Source organism: Hibiscus syriacus, unplaced genomic scaffold (assembly GCF_006381635.1).
Source record: "Hibiscus syriacus cultivar Baekdansim isolate YM2019G1 unplaced genomic scaffold, ASM638163v2 tig00003502_pilon, whole genome shotgun sequence".
Lineage (NCBI taxonomy): Eukaryota > Viridiplantae > Streptophyta > Magnoliopsida > Malvales > Malvaceae > Hibiscus > Hibiscus syriacus.
The window spans coordinates 1-7,725 of NW_024061974.1; the positions used below are offsets into that span (position 1 = coordinate 1).

At 32.8% G+C, this 7,725-nt stretch overlaps 2 pseudogenes; both read right to left on the reverse strand.

The window, feature by feature from the left end:
* Positions 1-1,678: 1,678 nt before the first annotated feature.
* On the reverse strand, positions 1,679-3,640 carry LOC120178004 (annotated as a pseudogene).
* An 824-nt stretch (positions 3,641-4,464) lies between these two features.
* LOC120178027 lies at positions 4,465-5,146 on the reverse strand (annotated as a pseudogene).
* Between the last annotated feature and the right edge of the window lie 2,579 nt (positions 5,147-7,725).

The window sequence follows — 7,725 nt, forward strand, 5'->3', positions numbered from 1 at the left end:
CCTTCAATAGCAATGTCTAGACCTTGCTGAAATAGGGCATCTAGAACCTCACTTTGCCACATGCCGAATGACAGGTGTCATAAAAAAAATCTCCTACTAAATCTAACATTTGTCACAACATGTGTAGATGTTTTTGTGTCGTCTGCCATTTCTGCTACAAACTCTATTTAATAGTTGTCAATGCGGAATGTCAATTATCCCAAGGAAATTTTTTCTGATGTGGAAGATTAGCCTAAACCGCAACCACAGAGCATACTAAATAAACCAAGAGCGTTGATACCAATTATTGTGGAATTTGGGTTAATTTTCACCAATAATAACAAATTCACCTTGAAAACTATTATCTAGGTGACTAGCGTGAAAACGACTGTACTAAAAATCACTCCAAGGTAGATTCCCAGGAAAGAGGAGGGGTCACAATGGTCCCTCTTAAAACCCCACTTTCCTTAGATAGAACTACCAAGACAAGTAATTTTAATAGGACAATATTAACAACTATACCCGACAATAGCTATTAAGTAGACATAAAAGAGAACACAAAAATTTAACGAGATTAGGTTAAAATTATGCTTAAGTCATCGAACACTACTAAAATAATATTTCACTAATAGAGAAAATATTACAAAGAGAGAGAAAGAGTACAAATAGCCTTTAATATAAGAAGACTTATATTTGTGGGATGTTAAACTACTAAGGAGGAGGAGGACTCTATTTATAACAAAGAATTCCCCTCCTCCTTATACACAACCAATGTGAGATTTTGCCAAAAAACCAACACGAGGAACCCCCAAAATTCCAGCATCTACAAGCCATTTGACAACGGCTTTTGTCTCGTCAAAAGCTTTGATTTCACTAGCTTCGTCATATTCCGTTCAAACTCACCTGCTACCGCCATTAGTATTCTCTGGTATTTGAATGTAACCTCTTTGTATAAACAATCTTGGTGAATGTCTGAATGGCAAAACGCTAAAATTAGAATAATATAGAAACTAAAGATAACAACAAAAAGAGTGATGGTGACAAGAAAAAGTCTAAACGAGGAAAACGTTTGTGAATATTCTTTTTTATTGATAACCATGTTGAAGATATATACACATGAATAACTTTGTTTATTTAGCTTTGGATATTCTTATATCATAGAGTATTTGTATTATCTTTCACATAGTTGAAGTTAACAAACACATTTGTATTATTCTTTTAGATCGTTGAAGATAAAACATGAATGATGTTAAAATGACACCGTACCAATCATCTCGAGGTTCAATCCACGAACATCATTCACTAAGGGTGCATTGGAAATATCGACAGTGCTTCACGACGCACCAAAATCGACTGAAACTTCTCTCACATCTTACCGGAACATCAAATGTGATAAAAACCCTCAATGTTCGATCGTACGCCGAGTAAGCAGGAGATTCTGGGGTTTGAAATGATCACAAAGTTGATATGTTTTCTGATACACAACATCAATAAGCACTATGAATCCAGGATTGAAAGATTCCAAGAACATGGGTAAAACCAAAAGATACAGCATATTTAAATCAAAATGATCAAACCCTTTCTGAAAACTAAATAACAATGAACTAAACTTGTAGTTAACGATATCATGCTGTCCAAGTAATAATATGCTCTTCTTCCCCCTAATCTTGAAGGAACAAAGTCATTGTGCAATATGAATAGATATATTGATTCACCAAGGTCGACAGAGATCGAACAAAAACGTAGAGGTTCCTCTTCAATATGTTTTTGTTTTCGAAACCTTTTTCTTGAGTCGTCTCTTGGGCATTGAGTTCTTCATGCCAATAAAGAAGAATAATGCCCCTAACAGCGCCAAGTTCTGAGAAAGGGAATTTAGTTAGAAAAATATAATTTGAAATGAATTGCGACATGAAATGTATAATTGGAAGGGAGAAATGAAACATATATCAACTACGAACCTGTGTGAATTTGGTAAAATGTATACCGAATTCTTTCTGTTCTGTGTCATAGTTGTAGAAGTCGTACAATATAGGAGTAACTATGAGCTGTTGCAGAACCTACACGAGTACAGTAGTGTAATACATCAGTGGACTTAGTTGATAATTGAACTACGAACTAAAACTGATACATAAGTCCATAAACAAACCAGAAGATAAGCTCCGATACTAGTGCCCAATGTAAAAGGATGCCCCCGACACCTTTAAAGGCTATAGAAGCAGCAACTAGATACTTAATCTGTAAATCACAGCTCCAAGAGTTAAGAAATTAGAAAAACGTGAAACATAAATAAGTTCATCTCAGTCGTGAAATAAAGCAATTCTTACATCGAATTTTGGCACTTGCACCCCGGTATGAGCTGACACAGTCTTTGAGAAGACATCGAATTTTGGTTTCAATGCCTTAGCTGCTGGCCCCCCATCATCACCTAATTCATTGAACCTATACACATGAACACATAAAGTAAGAAAAGAAACAAGCAAGGCACACTGTCATAACCATTTTTTTTGAAAAAACACCTTAGCCCAACGGCAAAATTCCAGAATTATATTCTAAGCTCAGCTTGAAAACAGTTTTGCATTCAAAAAGATCTCAAATCTCCTATCATCTACTGCTCTTTTATATATGTATGAGTGTTCGTGTTGTTGAACAATCAAGTATCAAGAAGATGAGAGTTTTATATCATCCACTTTCTTACTGGTAAAGGTAAAATTAAAGAAAAATGTTCAAAATAAAAGGAAAATTTCTTGAGGCAACTACGTTGTCTAGCACAACGCCTAGAGATACAACACGGCGTTGAGCAAGGTGTCAAGACCGATCACCATATGATGGGGCCCCATGCGTCATCACGCAAGCATCGTGATACCATGATCCAGTTCAATATTGTTATTGTCCTCTTTGAATCCCAAGTCCCTCAAGATTTTGTCACCCTAAGACCTCTCTTTATATTTGAATCCAGGGAGCATACTCCTAACACTCTTTGATTTGGGTAAGGAGATTTGAGCCTTGATCTTTGAGCAAGGGATCATAGCCTAACCACTAGAGCCAAATGCCTCTTTAAAATTCTTCAACAGTTAACCATTAATATTTCTACGTTAGAAAGGGGAATCAGCATATATATATATATATATACTGCCATAAGGCATAAACATCTGAGCAATTTAATATGAACATCATCAATACAATTTCAGACTTTTACATGTATAAAGAAATTACCCAAATTGACACCTTAATTTGCACTAGTTTTTTAAATTTTCCAACAAAGCAAGCAACTTTACTATAAACAACAGCTATTAACATACAACTCTAACAATTATTAATCATTAAAAAAAACAAATATCATTAAATCGTCGTAAATTAAAAACTAATTCTTCTTTTAACATTTCGAAACAGCTCTGAGTTCCAAATCTGAATTAAGATCTAAACTGCCCTCTCCTTTTTTCCTCGAGAAATAAACAGACCCCATTAAGATCTGAAGTGAAACTTACTCTTGCCAAGCAGAGAGGAGAAACGCCAAAGCGAAAAGAACTCTCCCGACGAAAGAAACAAATCCCATTTTCGTTTTCGATCAAAAACCTTAAAGTTCAACGAAAATGAAATCGAGAAAACAAATGAAACCGCTACTGTATGAAATCGAGACGAGATCCAGAGGTACAAAACGCAGTGGTCAAAATAATGGTGTAGTTTTCGATTTTTAATATTTAAAATTAGACATTCATAATTTTTTTTATTGAAATTAGAGCTACTATTTATGATATTTTTTTAGTGCATTATGGTGAAAGGGACATGTTTCTCCTTTCGGAGATTTCAAGAATTTTTTATTCTAAATCCAATTTTAATTGAATCTAATTTATTCTTTATAAAACTCAATTTGAGCTCAAATTTTTATTTAAATTTCTTTTAAAGATCATACTATCTAATTTTTTTAAAGCATTTTGTTCTATTTTTTTAAAGTATTTTGTTCTCCCAAATATTTTATTTTTATCCGAAAATAAAAAAAATATTTATGAACAAAATTATTAGTTAATGATCAATGTTCTTCTTATCTTAAAATAAAATATTTGAAGATTAAAATATTCAAAAGAAAAAATAAATGTTGAAGTGACTATTTAATTATTTAATTAAACATTAAAGATCTCTTCATCCTAAAATAAAATATTGAGGATCAAAATACTTTAAAATATATAAATTAAATGATTATTTAATTAAACATTCAAATTATTTTTTATAATTATACCGAACGAAACCCTTTATCCAATTTTATCTTCATAAAACATAACGACTTGTTCCATTCAAATTCAAAGTAGAAAAAGGAAAAGCAAAAAAAAAAAAAACTATATAGGATAAGTCGGACTAAAATCCGTGGGTTGTGAATAACTAATTATCCTATTATTGAAATTAGTTGAATTGAAATAGTTTGATACGAACATGATTATTGTATTTAACAATTAACAACATTAATCAAACACAACTAAAGTACTATATAAATCAAAGTTTTGGAGTTGCAATAACATTGGACGACATTCCCAGCATGCCACAAAGTTCAGGAAACAACCCTTTTCTCATTTCAACGGCCATTTTCGTTCGAGCATTTGTAACTCCTTCCTCGCCGTCGTGCACGGCCTCCGCGATCCCCGTTTTCAGTGCCTCCTAGCCCTTTATCTTCAACCCAAGCAACAACATATCGCGCATGGTCGAACCGAAGTTTTGGCCCTAAAAAGCCATGAAGATTAAAGGAACCCTAATCTCTCTATCCAATTCGCTCATGTACAGAGCACACCTCTGTCACGTCTCATGTCAACGTAGTGTGACAGAAAGCGAGCATCACGCCGGCAGCAACGGCGTTTCCGTTGACGGCAGCGACAGTTGGAATGGGGAGGGAGATGAAGGATAGGATAAGGGGCTTGAGGGAGTCAAGCAATCGGTCGAAGCGTTGTTGAGCTTCTTGATTGGACCTATCCGCGGCATTGACCCAATCGAGGTCTTAGCCATTGCAGAAGAACTTGCTGTGGGACACAATGACAAGGGCCGAATCACGGGTCGACTGAGGCTTGGCTCGTGAAAGCGCAGCGATGATTAAGCTGATTAGGTTGGGATTGAGCCGGTGCTCGACGCTTTTTCCGGTATGGGCGAGGATGAAAAGGTTGCCACGTTTCTCTAACGAGCACATTGGATCGGCAATTAAAATGGTAAGCTACAAAACCAAGGCTGGCTGCTACAAATGAAGAAATCTGATCAGATTTAAAGGTTGAATATCTATCTTCATCTTCAACGCAATCAAAAGTTTTTTTAGATAAATGCTAAATCTAATCATAATTTTATCGAGAAAAGAGAGGAATGAGACTCTAGAAGAATGAAAAGGAGTGTTCAAGTAAATGTATAACTCATTACCTAAATGAATATGAGGACTAAATATGAACAATTTAACCAACTGATGAAATATTGTTCAGCACAATTAAAAATTAGGTGCTCGGCAATAAAAAAAGGAGTTGACTTTTTAAGCACTTCTAAATTAGGTTTACTTTTCAAATTAATATAGTGTACTTTGGTAATTCAAAGGGAGTAATCTCACATTAATTAAGTACATCTTCCTTGTAAATACAAATTTTTTTATTAAATGGACATAAATAAAATTTTAAATTAGACACAAACATTAAAATAGATAAGAAAAATTAGTGTCCGCCTTAACATGGACATGCATCTGCCACTACAGCACTTCGTTGAAGACCATCTCCATGTCTCTCTTTCTCCCTCTTTTATTGTATGACTCAAACTTTTAAAATATGCAGCAAGGGAAGAGAAGAAAACTGCATCCGAGGAGGCCTAAGCTATGATTCAATGACTTTGAGTAAAGATTATGAAATGAATGGGATAAGAAATGCAAGCTTATAATAAAAATTTTATATTTTTTATGAAAATAAAAGTGATCTAATTTTATTAATAAAAAAAAGAGAACTTCAAAATTATAACGAAGCTTTATAACCATAGGTTTGATTAATAAAAGTATTTTTATCGAGGTAAATTGCCTTTATGAAGGAAGGTTAGGTTTGCCAATTCCTTTCGGTTATGGGCCTAGAAAGGCCGTTAATAATCCATACTCCATAAACTAGATTTAAGTAAAAACCTTTTAATAAAGAAAATGTTAATTAATTCCAAAGAATCGATTAATAGGATTCTTTATTCTCAAATCTTAATTAAAACATTTTCATCGCTTTTGATCTATTTTTTTTATGAGTATCCATTAATTGGTTTGATCCAATGCAGAATAGATTAATTAATCGTGAAAAAATTATTTGTTTATTCTAAAATTTATTTATTTTAAATTAAGTTAAACTTGAATGATTGTAAAGCTTCTTTAATATATAATCAAAAGAAGTGGACTCATGTGATAAAAGAAATTACACATCAAGAAGTGGTTTACATATTCCCGGGTTATTAATTTTTTTTTATCAAAGGTTTCATGTTTATGAAAAGAAAACATTGATTCATTGCTAAAGAAGTGGTGATGACTTTTTGATAATTATGAATCCAATCATCCATTTGCTTATCCAATCAATCAAACTTATTCTAATCTTTAGGAGACACTAAAAAACAATCTTATCTCCATTTCATACAGATTTTCTAATTCGAATTATCATAAAATTTAGCAACTTATTATTGATATATATTACTTCTTTTAAAACATATTTTAATTATATTCATATCATATAACATAGATGTAACTTCTCCACTAAACTTTGTTTACTTTCTTAGGTTTGACGATAGGTGACACTATGGTCCCATTTGATTGGAATAACTAAAGAATGGGCAAATTTTCATTTAAATCCCTATAATTTTTGAAATTGCAGTTTAGCTACGAACTTATTCGTATTTTCAAGTTATGTTTGTATTTTGTGTGTATATGTATCAAATTTGTATTTCTTATGGATACCTTTTTGTCATAATTCAATTATTATTTTTATCATATTTTTAGCATATAATCGTATCGTATAACTTGTAATCATCAACCGACCATTCTATGCTTGAGTGATTTCTCCTTTGCAACGTAACTTCTCCTCTAAACTTTGCTTACTTCTTAGGTTTGAATATAGGTTATAATATGGCCACCATTTGATTGGAACAGCTAAAGTATGGGTAAATTTTCTTTTAGATCCCTATAATTTATGAAACCATGGTTCAGCTATGAACTTATTCGAGTTATTTCTTAAGTTTACATATCCTAATTTAAAGTTAGAACTTTAAGTTGCCCTTAACCCTATCTTATGAATCTGTTGAACTCAAATCCGGATTTCTTTTATAATAATTTTGGTATTCGAAATTATATATTTTAAGATGAAAATTTTAGAGTTTAAGGCCTCATAGTAATTATAAAAAAATGAATATAAAATGAAAATCGAGGGGTAGGAAAAGGGCCATTTTCGAACACAATACAAATATATAAATCACGGGTGAATTTATTCACGGATCGGATCGGATCGAAAAACTAAAAAACTTATATGAGGTTGATTATTGAATAGATGTAACGGGAACCAACAAATTAAAGCAAAAACATTGGAAGAAACATGGGATATGTTCATAGCTGTCATATAATCTGTAGCCCCAACATTGAAATCGGTCGGCCTGTCCCTTTACAGATGGAGATTGAAGTTCATAAGCTGTTAGCATCGCCATGACTCACTTCTGTCCTTTTAAGTAATGTTTTCTTCTTCTTCTTTATATCATTTAAATAAAATGAGATATCTTGGAATT